Source organism: Lissotriton vulgaris, chromosome 7 (genome assembly GCF_964263255.1).
Source record: "Lissotriton vulgaris chromosome 7, aLisVul1.2, whole genome shotgun sequence".
NCBI classification, from domain to species: domain Eukaryota; kingdom Metazoa; phylum Chordata; class Amphibia; order Caudata; family Salamandridae; genus Lissotriton; species Lissotriton vulgaris.
In genome coordinates, this window is record NC_141695.1 from 874049041 (window position 1) to 874073330 (window position 24290).

The window sequence follows — 24290 nt, forward strand, 5'->3', positions numbered from 1 at the left end:
ATTGTATTCGGTCGACCTGCAAATGTTTGGGGGGTACCTAGGCCAAGGGAGTTCAAACAACTGGAATACCCAATGCTAATTGATTACCTTTTTGACTTGACTGCTAAATTGAGTCTCATTCACCAACAGGTTTTCGATGCATTGCCAAAGCCACCGGAAAGTCCAGGTCATCAGCTGAAACCCGGCGACCAAGTCGTTATTAGGAACTTTGGACGGACCAGGAATCTCCAACCCAAGTTCGTCGGACCATACCAAGTTCTTCTGACGACGAGGACTGCTATACGTGTGGCTGTCAGAAAGAATTGGATCCACGCGACACATGCTAAGCGTGTACCCCTTCCACTTCCTTATGATAACTGGGTGAGAAAAGGAATTGGTGCTTCTGACACCGAACCAGTTCCTAGATATGTTCCTTTCAGCGATGCAGAACTGATTACGGATTCACCGAACTCTGACCCCCCTTCTGAAACTGCTCCTTTGATTCCTGAACACTTGTCCTCTGCATCAAACGAACATTTGCCATCTGCGAACTCGAACATTGTGACCCCTGCTGAAAATAGACTATTTCCGGGTCAAACAGCTCCAGGAAAATTGAGATACAACTTACGTTCTCACTCAAAGGACAAATAAAGCAGGAAACTGCATTTTTTTCACATTTGATCTATCACATTACCTCCAGCCAGGAAGCTTGCTATTCATGTTTTGTATTGCTTTGTTTGTTTCTGTTGTTTCTGTTACCTTGCCGTCTGGGTCGCCGTAGGGTCGTGGCTTTGTGCCTAGTTGAATCTGCGGGGGCCAGACACAAGGTCGGTCTTTCTGTTAGTTCTGGGAACTCCCAGGGCTGATAGAGGCATTTTCAACTACGTACATATCATCAGTGGTCGCGAGCGGTTGTAGAAGATGGAGTTTCCTGGGCTGCACCGAGAGAATGTAATTTATGTTCGCAGAAATAGACTCTACAAAATTCTCCACAACAAATGTTTTCTGATGCAATGTGCAATTACGTTTTTGATTGTTTTGGTAACGTTGGTGGGTGGAATCGTCTTTGGTGTTCATTTAATTTTGTCACCGATAACAGCTACAGTACCTCCCCTTAATCTTGTTTCTCCTACTACTGTTTCTTTTCATTCCTTTCATCCGTTCCCCGAACATGAGCAAGCTAGACGCTCAGAATTCATAAATAACACTTTTGTACAGCTCTTGCACCAACACCAACTGGTAGTTAACACAACAGACTGCTGGGTATGTGGTTTGATACCACACACCATGGATAAAGGCATTCCTTACCTGGTCTTGCCTTTTAGCTATAATGGATCATGTCGGGCCTTCCAAACTGTATTCGTCTATGCTCTCGAAACCTATCCCCCGCGCCCTCCACGCTCCGCTAAGTATACATCTGTTAATAAAGCCTTGATAAAGGGAATAACTGACATGGTTAGAGACGTCAATAACTCACCATCTGTCCCTAGAGATGAACTACGAGTTTATCCGTGTTGGAATTCTACGGAGTATAGTATTAGTTTGGGTGAAAGCAAGCGTAAGAGCTCCACTCCAGTCTGGGTCGTACCTCACTGAGGTCAATTCTGCTTGCAAGGTAATGGACGAAATCCGAGAGCTCGGCTAGGGAAGAGTGACTGTGTTGAAACTTACGTATATCCGTCAAACTCTTCCCCTGCCTTCCTCACTGCTAAGGGTACCTACTTCATTTGTCAGGATAGGGCATATACATGGCTGCCTGCTGACTTTTCAGGTTCATGCTATATTGCTCGACTGTTGCCTCCGACATACACTGCCTCTCCAGATTATCACAAGACCAGAGTAGCAAGAGGCGTTTTTAGCAAAGAAGATGACGCTGGTCAGGAAGCCGGAGACTTCTTCAAAGGTTTCCTTCCGTTCTGGGGGCCTATGGCCAATAGTAGAAATCTACGTCAGCTAACACGGGTAGTTGAATCTACTATTACAGAAACTGCTGGTGCCCTTAGTAATTTAACAGCTGAGCTTCAGGCGGATCGTCTCATGATGTTACAGAATCGTATGGTTCTTGACGTGATACTTGCAGATCTTGGTGGGGTATGCAGAATGATCCAATCGAGCTGCTGTGTTTTTATACCCAATAATGCTCCGACTGTATACGAAGTGATCTCTAAGCTACACAAGATTTCCGACTCTATTCACGTAGACAAGGGAAGTTGGTCCTTAATGGAGTGGCTTTGGACTCTATTATCAGCGTGGGGATGGAAGGTTCTGATGGTCGTTGGTATTATTTTAGTATTCCTATTCTCGTGTTGCCTTATTATCCAATGTGGTCCCGCTTTGTGTAGCCTCTGTGCTGCAACCTGTCTTAGAAAACCACCTGTGTTTGGAGACAAGGTACGAGAAAGGATGATGCTGCAACAACATATCACTGACCTGATGAACATCGAGATAGACTCTGACATAGACTGAGTAATTGCCTATGTAAGGGCAAAAGGAGGGTCTGAGGTTCCGTGACGATTTGAACCCGTGTTTTCAACATTGTCGTAAACTCATGATTTTGGTACCAGTGAACCGCAAATGATCCATTTAGCATATCCTGGTGTTTTCGCTACGCTACGAGCAAGAGCACTCCTGTTATAACCACATTTCCGATTTACCCATGGCATCCATTTTAGATTCTGTCATCCATCTTGTATTCTTGCCCTCATATAGTCAATGGACACACAGTGACCTCTGGTCAATTCATTACACTTAAGGACACGTAAGCTTTAACCGGCGATTCACCTTGCTAGTGACACGTGCACCTTAGGACAGAAACGCTGTGGCCGCATGACTCGGCAAAAGCTGCCTCCCCGGCCTGAGGCCAGTCCTGCAATACTGGTTCTCGTGTTCGTTGGCCTGATCATGATTAGGCGGCCGAAGCTGGTAGCCTTGCCCATTTACGACCCACAAACATCTCTTATCCTGTTTTTCTATCTTCTACACCTGGCTCTGCTCCTTTCCTTCTGGGCCTTTATTAGGGGGAGGTAACGAAATTTACGATGAGGCGGTCCGGCTCTTGAATGAAAAGATGACATGGGATTATGATGGAACAGTGGGAACCTCTCATTCGTAATGTTTTGACATCAGATATTGTTGACGATTCCTGTGCAACGCCAAATATTTATTGTTTAGAACATAAAGGTTTAGAAACACACGAGTATGTGGAGAATGTTGCCCCCAGCTAGAAAAACTGTATTTAAGGAGCAACCCACTTTGTACAAATGGAACAGGCTCCAGAATTCTGCCCGTGTGTAGTTTCTGTGACTTCTGTGTCCCTGCAGTAATAAACCTTTGGTCTTTGACGCCACCATTGAGAAGCCCGTGTTTCTGTTTATTTATGCACCGAGACAGGTAGAACTCAGGGGTCTTCGGGTGTTGTCCCTGACACCTCTGGACGGTACCAAAAAGTCCAGAACTCCAGCACCAACAACACTTCCCAGAGGTGGTGCAGATGTTCTTCCCAACTGATGCTGAACACTGCAATGTCATCCAGGTAGGCTGCACTGAACTAATCTAGTCCAACCGACACCTGGTTGACCAACCTCTGAAAGGTGGCAGGGGCAATCTTCATCCCAAAGGGCATAACCGGGAACTGGAAATGCCCATCTGGTGTGGAGAATGCTGACCTCTCTTTTGCGTCAACACTCAAGGCGATCTTCCAGTACCCAGACGTCAAATCAAATGTGCTGAGGTACCGTGCAGCTCCTAGCCGATCAATGAGCTCATCAGCTCTGGGGATGGGGTGCGTGTCAGTCTTCGTGACTGAATTGAGCCCTCTGTAGTTCACACAGAACCAGAGTTCGGGTGTGGCACCCGGCGCGGCAGCCTCCTGGACCAAAACCACTGGGCGGGCCCAGGGACTACTAGAGGACTCAATCCCCCATAGCGCAAGCATCTTTGAGACCTCCTCATTGATGCAAGCCCTCACCCTGTCAGTTACCCTGAACGTTTTGTGCTTCACAGGTAAGCTGTCCCCTGTATCCACATCATGGAAGCTCCAATCTGCGATACCAGTAACCAGGGAGAACAGATCAGAAAACTGTCCCAGCAACTGGCTGCTGTCATTCTGTTGATCAGGGGCCAGGGTGGAAGAGAGGTTAACACCATCCACTGACCCATCTTGCTCTGTTGCAGACAGGAGGTCAGGAAGAGGCTCAGTCTCCTCCTCCATTCCAGCATCTGTTGCTAAGAGCATGCCCACTTCGGACCTCTTCAAATGGGGCTTAAGGCGGTTGACATGCAGAACCCGCAAGGGGTTCCTGGGAAACCGCAAGTCCACCAAGTAGGTAACTGGACTCTTGCGCTCACAATCTCAAATGGTCCGGTCCACTTATCTTGGAGCGCGCAGGGTCCACTCTGGACATGACCCACACTTTCTGACCAGGCTGCAGCTCCACCAGAGTGGCATTCTGGTCATACCATTGCTTCATCTCCTTCTGGCTGACTTCCAGATTTGCCTCAGCGAGTTGTCTGAAACCCAAGTCTGATTCCTGAAGGCCAGCATGTAGCTGTACATATCCTGGGGAGGTTTCCTGGGAGATTGCCTCAGCCTTCTTTGACTAGACTCAGAGGTCCTCTGATTGGGTGTCCATAGAGAAGCTCAAAGGGAATGAACCCTAGAGATTTATGTGCCACCTCACAGTATGCAAACAACAGGCATGGTAAGAGCGTGACCCACTTAACCCTTATAGGTTCCTCAAGACCCATAATCATGCCCTTTAGGGTTCAGTTGAACCTTTCAACCAACCCATTTCTTTTGGGGGTGGTAAGGAGTGGTGAACTTGTAAGTTACCCCACACTCCTGCCACAGGGACTTCATATACTTAGAAATGTTGTTGTTTCCCCGGTCAGACACTACCTCGTGAGGGAATCCCACTCGGGAGAAAATTCCCATCAGTGCTCTTCCAACCACAGGGGCCGTCACTGTCCTCAGAGGTATGGTTTCCGGGTACCAGGTGGCTTGGTCCACCAGGACCAGGATGAACCTATTGCCCATGGCTGTCTTGGGGTCCAGTGGCCCCACAGTGTCAATACCCGCCCGTTCAAAGGGGGTGCTGACCACAGTAAATGGCTGGAGAGGAAACTTCCGCTTCCTCCCACTCTTTCCACTTGCCTGGCAAGTCTGACATGTCCTGTAATGAGTGTCTGAACTCTTGCACATTTGGGGCCAATGAAAGTGGGTGACAAGCCTTTCAAAGATCTTGTCCTGCAGCAAAAGTCCTGCCAATAGCACATCATGAGCCAGCCCCAGTAGGAAGGCTCTGAAGCGCTGGGGTACCACTAGCACACGGGCTGACCCAGGCACAGCAACCTTAGGCTCACTATATAGTAGAACATTCTCCAAGTAGATCCAATGTGATCCGGACTGATCACCTGCTGCCTGGCTTACAGCATGTTGCCGCAAACACTGAAGAGAAGGGCTTTCTCTCTGCTCCTGGTAGAATACTTCCCTGGAGGGGCCTTCTTCCTGCTGCCAATGGGTCAGCTCAGGCAGGTCCCCCAGTTCAGCTACCTGCTCCCCGGTAGGCTCCAGGGCATCCCCCTCAGGGCCTACCTCCTACTGGGCCGGGGGAACTTCAGGGGCCGGTTTCCGGCGCCCCCTGCCTCTACTCTCCAAGGCAGGGGCCTGGGCCTCCCTCTCAGGATCCAGGTCCTCTTGAGCACCCCTACGGGCTGCCATTGACTGGGTAGTCACACACGCCCAGTCAGGCAGACACACCATCTCCAAGTGAGTACTCTTCTCCACCTTTCCCCAAGGTGAGCTCTCCAAATCGTTCCCCAACAAACAGTCAACAGGCATGGTGGGCCTCACAGCTACCTCAAGAGTACCAGAGATCCCCCCACTCAAAGGGAACCTGAGCCATTGGACAATGGCTCTCTGTGTTGTCGGCGGCAACAACTCAGCAAAATGCATGAGGGACAATCAGCTCTTGAGACACCAGGTGACAGTTGACAGCAGTCACACTGGCTCCTGTATCTCTAAGGACCTCCACCTTGTTGCCATTGATGGTCATCCACTGCCCATATTTCTTAGTGTTGTTGGGCAGCTGGGTCCCTGGGACCACCTCACAGTCTCCTAAAGAGACAAGGGACATCTCTGTGGGACCCCACCCACCTTGGACACCAATCTCCTCCCCAGGGCTACACTCGCCATCTGCCGGGGCGTAGCACCAGTGAGGGCTGATTTTCCAAATAGCCGGCACCTGGGGTCACCCCATTTGTAACATTTCAGGGGTCCCTGGGGAACAGGACTACCTGTCGGGACCCCTTGCTTTCTCTCAGGGGCAGGCTGGGAACCTTTCCCTTGGTTCCCTGGAGAGTTACTTTGGGGCCCTTTTTAGAACTTCTTCTGTTTACCCTTGTCCGCCCCACTCTTCTGCTGGGGACCCTTCCCACCTTTGGCTGAGTCTCCCACGTGACCCTTGTGGAACTGGGTGCTCACCAAGCTGTCCGCCTCCTCAGCAAGCTTCCTAGGGTTAGTCAGCCTGCTATCAATTAGGTGCTGGCGCAGCTCTGGAAAACAATTACTGGCCAAGTTTTCCCATGCAATCAAATTCAAGAGACCTTGAAAATCATTAACTTTGCTGCCCTTCACCCATCCATCCAATGCTCTGCAAAGGAAAGTGACATATTCCACCCAGGTACTGTTTTCTATCTTTTTGCAACTCCTGAACCTCTGCCTATCGAGTTCAGGGGTTAAACCATACCTAGACATTGTGGCTGTGAGAATTATGGACTTCAGAAGGCAAGTCTAACAGTGTGTCCTGCCTCTCACTAAGGAACCACCCCCACAACCCTGCTCCCCAATCTCTCTCAGGGACCCATTGGGAATACATGGCTACCTCATAGGCTCTGAACCACTGCCCAATATCATCATTCTTATAAAAGTCCTTTACCACATCCCTAGGAATATACACTCTAGCTTCCACAAGTGCTGGTAGTATGCTGCCACCAGAGGGAATAATCTCTAAGTTCTTGGCCTTCAATTCCAACTCCCTCAAAACCTTTTCATTTCAAACTGCAATTTCTTTTCTTCCAGGGCTAACTTCCTGGTTTGCCCTACAAATTCAACTGCCAATTTAACTTCAGTTTTGTCAGCTCCATCTCATGCCTCCTGCATCTTTCTCTGTCCTGCAGCTCCTCTGGAGACAGACTCTTGCCAGAAACACTGCTACCTGCGGGGGAAACTATTCTCCTTCCTCTTGAACCCAATGGCCCTCCCAGCTGTACATCTGCATTCTCACCCCCATCGTCATTCTCAGGGGTCTTCCTTGCTTCTACCCAGGCCCTCAGCGTCTTGTAGAACTCCTTCTTGGAGAGTCCAATAGTGGAAACATTGAATTTCTTGCAGAAGTACTTAATCTGCCTTACTTTGTAGCTTTGCAGTCTCTCTTCCTCCCAATCAAGCTCAATAGAGGCAATGGATTCTGCTCTCTCCATGACAGTTGAATGTGGCAACTCTCAAAAATAGAAAATCCCAGAAATAAATCTACTAAAAAGAATGTGGTCATTCTTTAGTCTGCACTCACTAGTAAAGTTCACCAATCACTGAACATAAGCCACAAATGCAAGTCCAGAATCCTCACCGCTGACCACCAATGTTAGAATTGGTGGTCTCTAGTTGGCACAGGTAGGTACTTGTGACAAATAGGGACCCTTGCCTCTAGTCAGGGTAAGGGAGTACACTCCTAAAATAACCCCTGCTCACCCCCTTGGTAGCTTGGCACAAGCAGACAGGCGTATCTCAGAGGCAGTGTTTAAAGCATTTGTGACCACATACAGTAATCAAGTGACAACATGGAAACATCCATTACAACATAAGGTGTTTCCACGTGGGGCAATCGCAACTCGACTTTCAAATCACCGGTGGCTTTTCAACGCTTGCTTTCATAACGCATGTTACAACGGCGCAGTGACATCTACATCGCTAGCGATTACATCGCTAGTGATGACCCCGGGGACACGGCTACTGAATACATGGAGGGGATGCAGAGAAATGCCAGTGTGCGCATGGAGGAGAGGCAGAGAAATGCCAGTGTGCGCGGACACAGCTGCTGAAGGCCCAGACACGGCTGCTGAAGACATGGAGGGGAGGCAGAGAAATGGCAATGTATGCGGACACGGCTGCTGAAGACATGTCCGAAATGCCAGTTTGTTAATCACACAGGCTCATCTATCTGCAAGTCGAACATTGAACTACACATCCAACCACCTGACAAGCTAATCTGAATAAAGTGCAAAAAGTTTATAAAGTCATATGCAGAGGTCTGGGGTATGATTTCTTTATACACAAATTAATGGGAGTTAACAGGACCGATCAGCGATGAAAATATAATAAACTTTGCAGAGGTCTGGGGTATGATTTCTTTCTACATCAATTATTGGGAGTTAACAGGACGTATCAGCGATGAAAATATAATAAATTAGGATTATGTTCCAGTACATGTCTCTTAAGGTCCTTGCTTAATTGTTGGAGATGCAGTGCAGAAATAGTAGAAAATTGGCAATGTTGCCCTAAAGTCTAGTTTTTTAGTAGAGGTTCAATAATAAATTCAAGACAACAATTATACATGGCGCATTGCAAGATGTTCAAGAACCCAGGAAGGCCGTGCACATTTGGGTAGTTTAATGTGCGGATTATGGATGCAAGATGGGTCGATGGATGGATTGTTAAAAGTGTGGATGGATGAATGATGGATGGGTGGATGGATGGATGTTATTTTAAAACAGTGCTTTTTTCCCAGCTTGGTATTGCCATATGGTCAAGAATCTAGGAAGGCCGTGAGTGATATGTAAATGTGCAGGCTGCAAATATTCCACCTAAAAGCGCATTTTGGTAGTATAATGTGCGGCTTATGGATGAATGATGGGTCAATGGATGGATTGATAATAGTGTGGATGGATGGATGAATGAAGGATGGGTGGATGGAAGGATGGATGAATGGATGGCCAAATGTGTGGATGGATAGATGTATGGAGACCTAAAAGTGTGGATGGGTGCATTATGGGAGTTGGGGGGATGGATGAATGGGTGGTGAAAATTGTGGATGGATGCATGATGGGTGGATGGATGGATGGGTGGATGGCAACAATTGGAGATGGATGCATGATGGATGTGTAGATGGATGGATGAGTGGATGGATGCATGGATGACCAAAATTGGGGATGGATGCATGATGGGTGAATGATGGGTGGATGGATGAAGCGTCGGTGGATGGATATATGTATGAATGGATGGCTAAAAGTGAGGATAGATGGGTGGATGGATGCTGTATGCTGTGGTGGGGGAAAACAACAGGAGTATCACCCGTAGACCAGATTGAGATCTGAGTATATATATGTTTTAAGCAACAATAGTTGTGAAAGCACTGTTGGCATAAAATGTGATAGCAACCCAAGAGGGCTTTGTGCACTTTGTGCTCGTGAAACAAAGAGTGATGGCGCGAATGACAGGTGGGAAAACATAGCGAAGGACGCAAGGTGACGAAGTGAAAAACAATATGTACAAATCAATGGTTCGTCATCAATGAATGGGTAACGCTGGGGGTCGCATAACTAGTTAAAAGTGTGGAGGGGTGCATGGCGGGTGGTTGGGTGGATGGATGAATGGATGGGTGGGTAGCAAACATTGTGGATGGATGCATGATGGGTGGATGGATGGATGGTTGGATGGCGACAATTGGTGATCGTTGCATGATGGATGCGTGGATGGATGGGTGGATGGATGCATGGATGACTAAAATTGTGGATAGATGCATGATGGGTGGATGGATGATGGGTGGGTGGATAGATGGATGTATGAATGGATGCCTAAAAGTGTGGATAGAAGGCTGGATGGATGCTGTATGCTGTGGTGGGCAGATCAGAAATGTGAATGATACACTGATAGCCTAAAGGAAGAAGTGTGCTGGTTGATGACTCCTAATAATACGTTTACTATGCAGATACTGTTATTAAATTCAAAAAGTCTTGGCTAACAGCAGAATTAAAAATCAGTGGGGAGAGGCATTTGGAAACACATTGAAAATAGGGGTGGATGTAGCTTTTTGAGAGATATCCCTAGAGAATAGAAGTCCTGTCAGAACAGGGAAAACCACTATAAGATTATGATCCAGTGGCAGGACGCCAATACATGGTCCTTGTTTAATTGTTGGAGATACAGTGCAGAAGTAGTAGATTCCATCTCTGGCAATGTCGCCCTAATGTCCAGTTTTTTTGGAGCGGTTCAATAATAAATTCAAGACAGCAATTATACATGGCGCATTGCAATATGTTCAAGAACCCGGGAAGGCCATGAGCAACCTAAAAGCACATTTGGGTAGTATAATGTGTGGTTTATGGATGCATAATGGGTCGATGGATGGATTGATAAAAGTGTGGATCGATGAATGATGGATGGGTGGATGAATGGATCGTCAAAAGTGTGGATGGATGCATAATGGGTGGATGGATGGGTAGATGGATGGAGAAAATTGTTCCTGGCTGCATGATGGGTGGAGGCATTGATGGAGAAAAGTGCGGGTGGATGCATGATGGATGGATGGGTGGATGGATGGTTAAAAGTGTTGATTGGTGCATGATGGGTGGTTGGGTGGATGGATGAATGGGTAGGTGGGTGACAAAAAGTGTGGATGGATGCATAATGGGTGGATGGATGGATGGGTGGATGGCGAAAATATTTGATGGATGCATGATGGATGGGTGGATGGGTGCATGGATGATAAACATTGTGGATTGCTGCATTATGGGTGCATGATGGGTGGATAAAAGATGGATTGGTGGAAGGATGGATGTTATATTAAAAGAATGCTTTTTTCTCAGCTTGGTATTTCCATATGGTCAAGAACCCAGGAAGGCTGTGTGCGACATGTAAATGTGCAGGCTGCGTATATTCTACCTAAAAGCTCATTTTGGTAGTATAATGTGCGGCCTATGGATGCATGATGGGTCGATGGATGTATTGATAATAGTGTGGATGGATGAATGATGGAGGGGTGGAAGGATGGATGGATGAATAGATGGGTAAAGGTGTGGATGGATTGATAGCTAAAAGTGTGGATGGGTGTATGATGGGTGGATGGATGGATGGGTGGATGGGGACAATTGGTGATGGATGCATGATGGATGGGAGGATGGATGGGTGGATGGATGCATGGATGACCAAAATTGTGGATGGATGCATGATGGGTGCATGATGGGTGGATGGATGATGGGTGGGTGGATAGATGGATGTAGGAATGGATGGCTAAAAGTGTGGATAGATGGGTGGATGGTGCTGTATGCTGTGGTGGGCAGATCAGAAATGTGAATGATACACTGATAGCCTAAAGGAAGAAGTGTGCTGGTTGATAACTCCTATGAATACATTTACTGTGCATAACATTTTATTAAATTCAAAAAGTCTTGGCTAACACCAGAATAAAAAAATCAGTGGGGGAGAGGTATTTGGGAACACATTGAAAAGAGGGGTGAACGTAGCTTTTTGAGCGATATCCCTTGAGATTAGAAGTCCTGTCAGAACAGGGAAAACCACTATAAGATTACGTTCAGGTGGCACGACTCCAGTACATGTCCCTAAGGTCCTTGTTTAATTGTTGGAGATGCAGTGCAGAAGTAGTAGATTCCATTTCTGGCAATGTTGCCTTAAAGTCAAGTTTTTTTGTAGATGTTCAATAAAAAATACAAGACAACAATTATACATGGCGCATTGCAATATGTTCAAGAACACAGGAAGGCTGTGCGCGACCTAAAAGGACATTTGGGTAGTATAATGTGCGGTTTATGGATGCATGATGGGTCGATGGATGGATTGATAAAAGTGTGGATGGATGAATGATGGAAGGGTGGATGGATGGGTTGATGAATGGATGGCCAAAAGTATGGATGGATGCATGATGGGTGGATGGAGGGAGAAAATTGTTGCTGGCTGCAGGTTGGCTGGAGGGATGGATGGAGAAAAGTGTGGATGGATGTATGATGGATGGATGGGTGGATGGATGGCTAAAAGTGTGGATGGGTGCATGATGGGTGGTTGGGTGGATGGATGAATTGTTGGGTGGGTAGCAAAAATTGCAGATGGATGCATGATTGTTGGATGGCGAACATTTTTGATGGATGCATGATGGATGGATGGATGATCAAAATTGTGGATTGATGCAGTATGGGTGCATGATGAGTGGATGGATGATGAATGGGCGGGTGGGAAATATGTTATTTTAAAAAAGTGCTTTTTCCCAGCTTGGTATTGCTATATGGTCAAGAACCAGGAAGGCCGTGTGCAACATGTAAATGTGCATGCAGCATATATTCCACCTAAAAGCGAATTTTGGTAGTATAATGTGCGGCTTATGGATGCATGATGGGTCGATGGATGGATTGATAAAAGTGTGGATGGATGAATGCTAGATGGGTGGATGGATAGATGGATGAATGGATGGCCAAAAGTGTGGATGGATGGCTAAAAGTGTGGATTGGTGCAAGACCTGTGGTTGGGTGGATGGATGGGTTGGTATCAAAAATTGTGGATGGATGCATGATGGGTGGATTGATGGATGGGAGGATGGCGACAATTGGTAATGGTTGTATGATGGATGGGTGGATGGATGGGTGGATGGATGCATAGATGACCAAAAGTGTGGATGGATGCATGATGGGTGCATGATGGGTGGGTGGATGGATGGAAGTATAAATGGATGGCTAAAAGTGTGGATGGATGGATAAAATTGTAGATGGGTGCATGACGGGTGGTTGGGTGGATGGATGAATGGGTGGGTGGAAGGCAAAAATTGTGGATGGATGCATGATGGGTGAATGGATGGATAGATGGATGGGTGGATGACGACAATTGGTGATGGATGCTTGATGGATGGGTGAATAGATGCATGGATGACCAAAATTGTGGATCGATGCAGGATGGGTGCATGATGGGTGGGTGGGTGCATAGATGGATGTATGAATGGATGGCTAAAAGTGTGGATAGATAGGTGGATGGAAGTTGGGAAAATAGGTATCTAGCAAACAAGTGATAGAGTTGTCGCCCTTATTTCAACCTCATTTTCAAATATTGACTATGTAGACAATAATGATTCACTTAGACTGTAGTATATCAAAAATATTTGATTGTTTTATTTTTCATTCTATTTATATACTTTTTGTTTTTCTTTTATATAGTGCATTGCTTAGTTTATAAAAGGACATATATACTTCATTATAATGACAATCAGTGACATACAATGTTCATATTGACGAAAAACAAAAACTTTTACATATAAATACAAAACGATACAAAAATACAATACGATATATTCAGTCGGTGGAAAAAATTAATGAAGGTGGCAAATGCGGTAGAGTGGAACACAACGCGTTTCGGCCAGGGGCCTTCATCAGGTGACCGTCATTCGTATCTTACATAAATACAGGTGATTAAACATAAACTTTACTTCGTTTAAATGTCGACTGGATTCTGATATTTTCAAAAGCAGCTAATTGAATGATTATAAAACGGCTGGGGAACCACGTCGAGATATTTATAGAGCACTAGGATTTTCTGTTCTTATTTCTTAAATTCTCTTCGTGTATCCCAGCAGGGGTACGGATAGACTGAACATCCACGTTATGGGAGGTTAAGGTGCAGGGATACTTTGATGTATATTTTACTCCAGCGTAAGTTCTTACGATGATCTCAATATAGGTACATACACAGAAGGGTCTCTTTATCACAAAAGGATTACATCGTCCTTATAATACTCTTATGGTTGAAACGTTTGATATTCTTATTTGAGCGGAAATAGGGTATATCTTTAGTTCCTTTTGTTTGGTGCGGGGGATTCTGAACTGGGTCGAGTGATCAGTTCCCAAAATTAAAGGTTCTTGAAGCTGTTGGCGCTTCTCCGTAACGTGGGGGTCTGCTGGTATGCACTTCCGCGAGTGCCGGCGATAGGTGGATGGATGCAGTATGCTGTGGTGGGCAGATCAGCAATGTGAATTATACACTGATAGCCTAAAGGAAGAAGTGTGCTGGTTGACAACTCCTAATAATAAGTTTATTGTGCATATAATTTTATTAATTTCAAAAAGTCTCAGCTAACGCCAGAATTAAAAATCAGAGGGGGAGAGGCATTTGGAAACAAATTGAAAAGAGGGCTGAATGTAGCTTTTTGAGAGATATCACTAGAGTATAGAAGTCCTGTCAGAACAGGGAAAACCACTATAAGATTATGTTCCAGTGGCAGGACGCCAGTACATGGTCCTTGTTTAATTGTTGGAGATGCAGTGCAGAAGTAGTAGATTCCATCTCTGGCAATGGTGCCCTAAAGTCCAGTTTTTTTGTAGCGGTTCAATAATAAATTCAAAACAACAATTATACATTGCGCATTGCAATATGTTCAAGAACCCATGAAGGCCATGCGCGACCTAAAAGCACATTTGGGTAGTATAATGTGCATTTTATGGATGCATAATGGGTCCATGGATGGATTGATAAAATTGTGGATAGATGAATGATGGATGGGTGGATTGATGGGTGGATGGATGGGTGGATGAATGGATGGTCAAAAGTGTGGATGGATGCATGATGGGTGGATGGATGGGTGGAAGGATGGAGAAAATTGATGCTGGCTGCATGATGCGTGGAGGCATGGATGGAGAAAAGTGTGGATGGATGCATGATGGATGGATGGGTGGATGGATGGATGGATGGATGGATGGATGGATGGATGGATGGATGGCTAAAAGTGTGGATGGGTGCAGAATGGGTGGTTGGGTGTATGGATGAATGGGTGGGTGGATGGCGAAATGGTTTGATGGATGCATGATGGATGGGTGGATGGATGCATGGATGACCAAAATTGTGGATTGCTGAATTATAGGTGCACGATGGGTGGATGAATGATGGATGGATGAATGGATGGATGTTATTTTAAAAGAATGCTTTTTTGCCAGCTTGGTATTGCCATATGGTCAAGAACCCAGGAAGGACGTGTGCGACATGTAAATGTGCAGGCTGCATATATTCCACCTAAAAGCGCATTTTGAGAGTATAATGTGCGGCTTATGGATGCATGATGGGTTGATGGATGGATTGATAAAAGTGTGGATGGATGAATGATGGATGGGTGGATGGATGGGTAGATGAATGGATGGCCAAAAGTGTGGATGGATGCATGATGGGTGGATGGATGGAGAACATTGTTACTGGCTGCATGATGGGTGGAAGTATGGTTGGAGCAAAGTGTGGATGAATGCATGATGGATGTATGGGTGGATGGATGGATGGATGAATGGATGGCTAAAAGTGTGGATGAGTGCATGATGGGTGGTTGGGTGGATGGATGAAATGGTGAAAATTGTGGATGGATGCATGATGGGTGGATGGATAGATGGTGACAATTGTTGATGGATGCATTATGGATGGGTGGATGGATGCATGGATGACCAAAATTGTGAATTGATGCATTATGGGTGCATGGATGATTGATGGGTGGATGGATGGATGTTATTTTAAAATAGGGCTTTTTTCCCAGCTTGGTATTGCTATTTGGTCAGGGACCCAGGAAGTTCAGGCTGCGTCTATTCCACCTAAAAGCGCATTTTGGTATTATAATGTGCAGCTTATGGATGCATGATGGGGTGATGGATGGATTGATAAAAGTATGGATGGATGAATGATGGATGGGTGGAAGGATGGATGGATGAATGGATGGCCAAAGGTGTGGGTGAATGGATGGCTAAACGTGTGGATGTGTGTATGACGGTTGGTTGGGTGGATGGATGAGTTGGCAAAAATTGTGGATGGATGCATGAGGGGTGGATGGATGGATGGGTGGATGGCGACAATTGGTGATGGATGCATGATGGATCGGATGATGGATGGGTGGATGAACGCATGGATGACCAAAATTGTGGATGGATGCATGATGGGTGGATGGATGATGGGTGGGTGGATGGATGGATGTAGGAATGGATGGCTAAAAGTGTGGAAAGAAGGGTGGATGTATGCTGTATGCTGTGGTGGGCAGATCAGAAATGTGAATAAAACACTGATAGCCTAATGGAAGAAGTGTGCTGGTTGACAACTTCTAATAATATGTTTATTGTGCATAAAACTTTATTAAATTCAAAAGGTCTTGGCTAACACCAGAATAAAATATCAGTGGGGGAGAGGTATTTATAAGCAAATTAAAATGCGGGATGGACCTAGCTTTTTGAGAGATATCCCTAGAGAATTGAATTACTGTCAGTACAGCGAAAACCACTATAAGATTATGTTCAAGTGGCAGGACTCCAGTACTCGTCCCTAAGGTCCTTCCTTAATTGTTGGAGATGCAGTGCAGAAGTAGTAGATTCCATTTCTGGCAATATTACCCTAAAGTCCAGTTTTTTTGTAGATGTAGTGTGCATGCAGCATATATTCCACCTAAAAGAGAATTTTGGTAGTATAATGTGCGGCTTATGGATGCATGATGGGTCGATGGATGGATTGATAAAAGTTTGAATGGATGAATGCTGGATGGATGGATGGCTAAAAGTGTGGATTGGTGCATGACCTGTGGTTGGGTGGATGGATAGGTGGGTATCAAAAATTGTGGATGGATGCATGATGGGTGAATTGATGGATGGGTGGATGGCGACAATTGGTAATTGTTGGGGATGGGTGGATGGATGGGTGTATGGATGCATAGATGACCAAATGTGTGGATGGATGCATGATGGGTGCATGATTGGTGGATGGATGATGGGTGGGTGGATGGATAGATGGATGTATGAATGGATGGCTAAAAGTGTGGATAGATGGATGGGTGGATGCTGTATGCTGTGGTGGGCAGATCAGCAATGTGAATTATACACTGATAGCCTAAAGGAAGAAGTGTGCTGGTTGACAACTCCTAATAATAAGTTTATTGTGCATATAATTGTATTAATTTCAAAAAGTCTCAGCTAACACCAGAATTAAAAATCTGAGGGGGAGAGGCATTTGGAAACAAATTGAAAAGAGGGCTGGATGTAGCTTTTTGAGAGATATCACTAGAGTAAAGAAGTCCTGTCAGAACAGGGAAAACCACTATAAGATTATGTTCCAGTGGCACGACGCCAGTACATGGTCCTTGTTTAATTGTTGGAGATGCAGTGCAGAAGTAGTCGATTCCATCTCTGGCAATGGTGCCCTAAAGTCCAGTTGTTTTTGTAGCGGTTCAATAATAAATTCAAAACAACAATTATACATTGCGCATTGCAATATGTTCAAGAACCCATGAAGGCCATGCGCGACCTAAAAGCACATTTGGGTAGTACAATGTGCGTTTTATGGATGCATAATGGGTCGATGGATGGATTGATAAAATTGTGGATAGATGAATGATGGATGGGTGGATGGATGGGTGGATGAATGGATGGCCAAAAGTGTGGATGGATGCATGATGGGTGGATGGATGGGTGGATGGATGGAGAAAAATGATGCTGGCTGCATGATGGGTGGAGGCATGGATGGAGAAAAGTGTGGATGGATGCATGATGGATGGATGAGTGGATGGATGGATGGATGGATGGATGGATGGATGGATGGATGGATGGATGGATGGATGGATGGATGGATGGATGGATGGATGGATGGATGGCTAAAAGTGTGGATGGGTGAATGATGGGTGGTTGGGTGTATGGATGAATGGGTGGGTGGATGGCGAAATGGTTTGATGGATGCATGATGGATGGGTGGATGTATGCATGGATGACCAAAATTGTGGATTGCTGAATCATGGGTGCATGATGGGTGGATGAATGATGGATGGAGGAATGGATGGATGTTATTTTAAAAGAATGCTTTTTTGCCAGCTTGGTATTGCCATATGGTCAAGAACCCAGGAAGGCCGTGTGTGACATGTAAATGTGCAGGCTGGATATATTCCACCTATGGGCGCATTTTGATAGTATAATGTGCGGCTTATGGATGCATGATGGGTTGATGGATGGATTGATAAAAGTGTGGATGGATGATTGATGGATGGGTGGATGGATGGGTAGATGAATGGATGGCCAAAAGTGTGGATGGATGCAAGATGGGTGGATGGATGCAGAACATTGTTACTGGCTGCATGATGGGTGGAAGTATGGTTGGAGAAAATTGAGGATGAATGCATGATGGATGTATGGGTGGATGGATGGATGGATGTATGGATGGCTAAAAGTGTGGATGGGTGCATGATGGGTGGTTGGGTGGATGGATGAAATGGGGAAAATTGTGGATGGATGCATGATGGGTGGATGGATAGATGGTGACAATTATTGATGGATGCATTATGGATGGGTGAGTGGATGCATGGATGACCAAAATTGTGAATTGATGCATTATGGGTGCATGGATGATTGATGGGTGGATGGATGGATGTTATTTTAATATAGGGCTTTTTATCCAGCTTGGTATTGCTATATGATCAGGAACCCAGGAAGTTCAGGCTGCGTATATTCCACCCAAAAACGCATTTTGGTATTATAATGTGCAGCTTATGGATGCATGATGGGTTGATGGATGGATTGATAAAAGTATGGATGGATGAATGATGGATGGGCGGAAGGATGGATGGATGAATGGATGGCCAAAGGTGTGGGTTAATGGATGGCTAAACGTGTGGATGGGTGTATGACGGGTGGTTGGGTGGATGGATGAGCTGGCAAAAATTGTGGATGGATGCATGAGGGGTGGGTGGATGGATGGATGGGTGGATGGTGACACTTGGTGATGGTTGCATGATGGATCGGATGATGGATGGGTGGATGAATGCATGGATGACCAAAATTGTGGATGTATGCATGATGGGTGGATGGATGATGGGTGGGTGGATGGATGGATGTAGGAATGGATGGCTAAAAGTGTGGAAAGATGGGTGGATGGATGCTGTATGCTGTGGTGGGCAGATCAGAAATGTGAATAAAACACTGGTTGCCTAAAGGAAGAAGTGTGCTGGTTGACAACTTCTATTAATATGTTTATTGTGCATAACATTTTATTAAATTCAAAAAGTCTTGGCTAACACCTGAATAAAATATCAATGGGGGAGAGGTATTTATAAGCAAATTAAAATGAGGGGTGATTCTAGCTTTTTGAGAGACATCCCTAGAGAATTGAAGTACTGTCAGTACAGCAAAAACCACTATAAGATTATGTTCAAGTGGCAGGACTCCAGTATTCGCCCATAAGGTCCTAGCTTAATTGTTGTAGATGCAGTGCAGAAGTAGTAGATTCTATTTCTGGCAATGTTACCCTAAAGTCCATTTTTTTGTAGATGTTCAATAAAAAATACAAGACAACAATTATACATGGCGCATTGCAATATGTTCAAGAACCCAGGAAGGCTGTGCGCGACCTAAAAGGACATTTGGGTAGTATAATTTGCGGTTTATGGATGCATGATGGGTCGATGGATGGATTGATAAAAGTGTGGATGGATGAATGATGGATGGGTGGATGGATGGGTTGATGAATGGATGACCAAAAGTATGGATGGATGCATGATGGGTGGATGGATGGGTGGATGGATGGAGAAAATTGTTGCTGGCAGCATGATGGCTTGAGGGATGGATGGAGAAAAGTGTGGATGGATGTATGATGGATGGATGGGTGGATGGATGGCTAAAAGTGTGGATGGGTGCATGATGGGTGGTTGGGTGGATGGATGAATTGGTGGGTGGGTGGCGAAAATTGTGGATGGATGCATGATTGTTGGATGGTGAACATTTTTGATGGATGCATGATGGATGGATGGATGGATGGATGATCAAAATTGTGGATTGATGCAGTATGGGTGCATGATGGGTGGATGGATGATGAATGGGTGGGTGGATGGATGTTATTTTAAAAAAGTGCTTTTTTCCCAGCTTGGTATTGCTATATGGTCAAGAGCCAGGAAGGCCATGTGCAACATGTAAATGTGCATGCAGAATATATTCCACCTAAAAGCGCATTTTGGTAGCATAATGTGCGGCCTATGGATGCATGATGGGTCGATGGATGGATTGCTAAAAGTGTGGATGGATGAATGCTGGATGGGTGGATGGATAGATGGATGAATGGATGGCCAAAAGTGTGGATGGATTGTCGGATGGCTAAAAGCGTGGATTGGTGCATGACCTGTGGCTGGGTGGATGGATGGTTTGGTATAAAAAATTGTGGATGGATGCATGATGGGTGGGTGGATGGCAACAATTGTTACTGGTTGTATGATGGGTGGGTGGATGGATGGGTGTGTGGATGCATAGATGACCAAAAGTGTGGATGGATGCATGATGGGTGCATGATGGGTGGATGGATGATGGGTGGGTGGATGGATGGATGTATGAATGGATGGCTAAAAGTGTGGATAGATGGATGGATGGATGCTGTATACTGTGGTAGGCAAATCAGAAATGTGAATGATACACTGATAGCCTAAAGGAAGAAGTGTGCTGGTTGACAACTCCTATTAATAAGTTTATTGTGCATATTTATTACATTCAAAAAGTCGTGGCTAACACCAGAATGAAAAATCAGTGGGGAGAGACATTTGGAAACAAATTGAACAGAGGGGTGGATGTAGCTTTTGAGAGATATCCCTAGAGAATAGAAGTCCTGTCAGAACAGGGAAAACCACTATAAGATTATGCTCCAGTGGCAGGACTCCAGTACATGTCCCTTAAGGTCTTTGTTTATTTGTTGGAGATGCAGTGCAGAAGTAGTACATTCCATTTCTGGCAATGTTGCCCTAAAGTCCAGTTTTTTTGTAGCGGTTCAATAATAAATTCAAGACAACAATTATACATGCCACATTGCAATATGTTCAAGAACCCAGGAAGGCCGTGCATGACATGTAAATGTGCAGCCTGCGTAGATTCCACCTAAAAGCGCACCTTCACTACAATGTGTGGGTGACTTGTGACCCTTTGAAGCGCTCCAAGGTTACTGCGCATGCACACCTCAGCAAAAGTCAAATGCCTGTTTATTTTTGCATTGATAGGGTAATTGTTTAAGAAAGAAAACTTAATGCGCTCATCACGTAGCAAACGTTCATTTCACTAACTGTTGCAGTTTTGTTCAAACTAATGGCAACACAAGGGAATAAGCAATATAACAGCACAAAACACAATGGGAAATTTTGACCATTTTTATTTGCATTACATTGGATTGATATCACATAAATAGATACTTCTGATTGTTGTAATTACTGAAAATATTTACCTTTTATTTACACTGGAAACAATGACGCCATCATTTCACGTTTTGCATTTTTGTTTGATGTAAAGCCCAAATTGTCAGTGGTACATTTGCATATAACATTTACAGTATTGTTTATTAAACAACTTTGCTGTGATAAAGAGTGAAGTACAAACATTTTTAGACAAAGGAATTCAGTATATGTTCAATGGAAGCTATGTAGTTATTAACCACAGACAAGGAAAAAAGTTTTAGTGCTGCCAGTAGTCTAGCCAACATTTCCTTTGTGCGATGGGAAAGACATGGATATAGAGTACCTGCTAACTAATGTGACACGCGCATTTCCTGGTAGCTTTGTTCCTTTTGCAAAATCTATAAAAAATGGTAGAATTTAGGGTGCAGTTTGCCAATACTGTTGTTTAAAGAGTTGTGCCAACCCTCTATGGCATTGTTTGTGTTTGCTCCTCCCTCTAAGCAGGTCAAGTAGCAGTTCCATCAGTCCATAAAAAAACATGGTTTCCTCCGGCGACCCGCTCTGCTTAGATGGCCAATCCATGTGTCTTCAAAATATTAAAAAATCGGTGCCAATTTTTCTTCGTTTGCCATAAAGTACTCATACTCGGTGATAGATGTGTAGTACTCGTCTACACAGCAAGGAGGAACAAAGCAAAGTGCAGTTAGTTTTTTAAGCTCAAACTGTAGTTTGCTGTCAGACCATACTCCTCAATTAGGGATGTTTTTTTGGATTTTACGCCAAAATGCCTGAGAGAAGTGAAAAAAACATCCTTGGATTTGGGTATCCATGTACAATTTGGATATAGTATTAATCATTGGTAATTCAAAGTTCATGATTAATTTTCTCTTACTTTTGTTTGGAATTGTTAATTTTAGGACTGAAAAGAATTCAGTTTATGTTGAGGATTGTTTGTCTGGTAGTAAACTGTACACTAAAGGAACTACTGTGCTGTTAACGTAGCCGTGAATAGTGTATATTTGGGTAAAAGGCGTGGGCGTACTTTTAAAGGTACCATCCACCATCCAAACATCACTGTTCTCCAACCTATTTAGATTACAGGGGACTACTAAATATTAAAATATGCTTTAGAGCATTTTCATTATCATACAATATGAACGGTTCGTTTGCAACAGTAAGAGAAAGTTCACCAGGAATTGTTGTATCAGAAAAGGTTTGTGGTGTAATGCGTTTAGGGTTAGTTTCCTGTTTCTTCTGTTGGATTATTCTAAGCAAGTGTGGAATAGTGGGCATACTACTAGTAACATGTTCAGGAATGTTTTGGGATACCTCCCTTAAAATAGCACCACACTGGTCATTGGAGTTGCCTGCAATCACTTTCATTTCATTTACAGATTCACTCACTTCAATTGCAGTTGCAGAGGCAGAGTGGTTATGGTTGGTGCTTCTCAAAACAGAGTCACTCAGAGTAACCCTTGGGCCTCTGCCATGGCTGGAGTAGTATTGCAAACACCTCCAATGACCCCGTGGCTCAGAATGTCCACTCCTTACATTATATATAACCACTGTGTTTTAGTAGACGGTTTCCTCTGCTGGAGGGGATGTATTTGACCATCTTCGGATCAGACATTTGCTCTAAAAGAAAAAAAAAAGGGAATCATTTCCAAGATGCAAACATGTACATAATTTGCTGTTGCAAGTCGTAAAAGGTGTAGACGGTTATAGGTACTTTACTTCAAAAAAAGGAAAAAACAATGATTTGGATAGCGCCAATAACCATACATATTTTTGGATACAATACAAATTGTGTAAATGTTATTTACATCAGCACCTACCAAATTTGCCTACATAAACAATTGGTTCACTAACAAACTATCAATGTAAGCTGTTTTACCTTTTGTGCTACTGTGCTCTGACACTTTGCGATGACACCCAAAAATATTGCTTGCCTTGCAACTCCGTTACCTTTGAGACTCTGTAACAGCAAAAAAAAAAAATGGGTTTGTGGTGGGATTATTAGTTGAGTGTTTAAACTGTGAACACTCATCACAACGAAGTGATCACTTCCCGAGAACGTTACAACGTGGTCGTTGTTGCGATTTCATCATTGCTTGGTATTCGCTGTGGTAGGACACAAAGAATACGTATGTATTTAACCTTATTTTTTTCCTCTGGAGCTTGTGTGTAGCATTTTGAGCAATATTCATATGGAAATAATAAACAAGGAACAACAGAGAAATGGTAGAATTAAGATCTGTTGTGGACACCATAAAAAAGCAAGTTCTAATAATGAAAAGTTGCCATTAAAATGTTGAATAAGTCATCTTGCATGATGAGAAAATGATTGCAGTACAATGGGTTTGGGTTAAGAAGGAGAGGTATGCTACTCCCTTCTGCTTCTGTGCCAGAGAAATCCTGCCCATCAGTATGCTGTTAGCACAAGATATATTTTTGTTAAGCTGGATAACTTTAGAAACCAGATTCAGCAGTGGCAAAATAACAAACCAGCCCGACCCCTGCAGGAGGCCATGGCAAGAGCAGGCTGTGGGGACTCTCAAGTTAACCATGGCAGCCCCCTTAACTTGAAGCCCACTCTGAAATGTCAGATTGGCACCTCTGCCTTTTGCTAAAACCAGTGTCCTGTAAACAGTGCATTCCATGTCATCCATCCACAATTTTCGCCATCTACCCATTCATCCGTCCACTCACCCATAATGCATCCATCCACACGTTCAGAAATCCATCCACCCATATATCCATCCAACCATCATGCATCCACCCACAATTTTCACCATCCACCCATCATGCATACACAATTTTAGTCATGCATCCATAATGGTATCCATCCACCATTTATCCACCATGCATCCATCCACATGTTTAGACATCCATCCACCCTTATATCCATCCACCATGCATGGAGTGGTTGCTCATTAACATAACATAACAGGTGTGTTTTTAAAGTGCACAATCACACATGGGTGCCTGGATGGAAGGCTGAGTGGACCCGCCGGGATGTGAACCTGTGACCATGAGGTCGAACACAGGCCCCTGCAATAGGCACATTAGTCCACTGAGCCACCAGACCCATTACAGACAACACATTTTAAATTCACATGA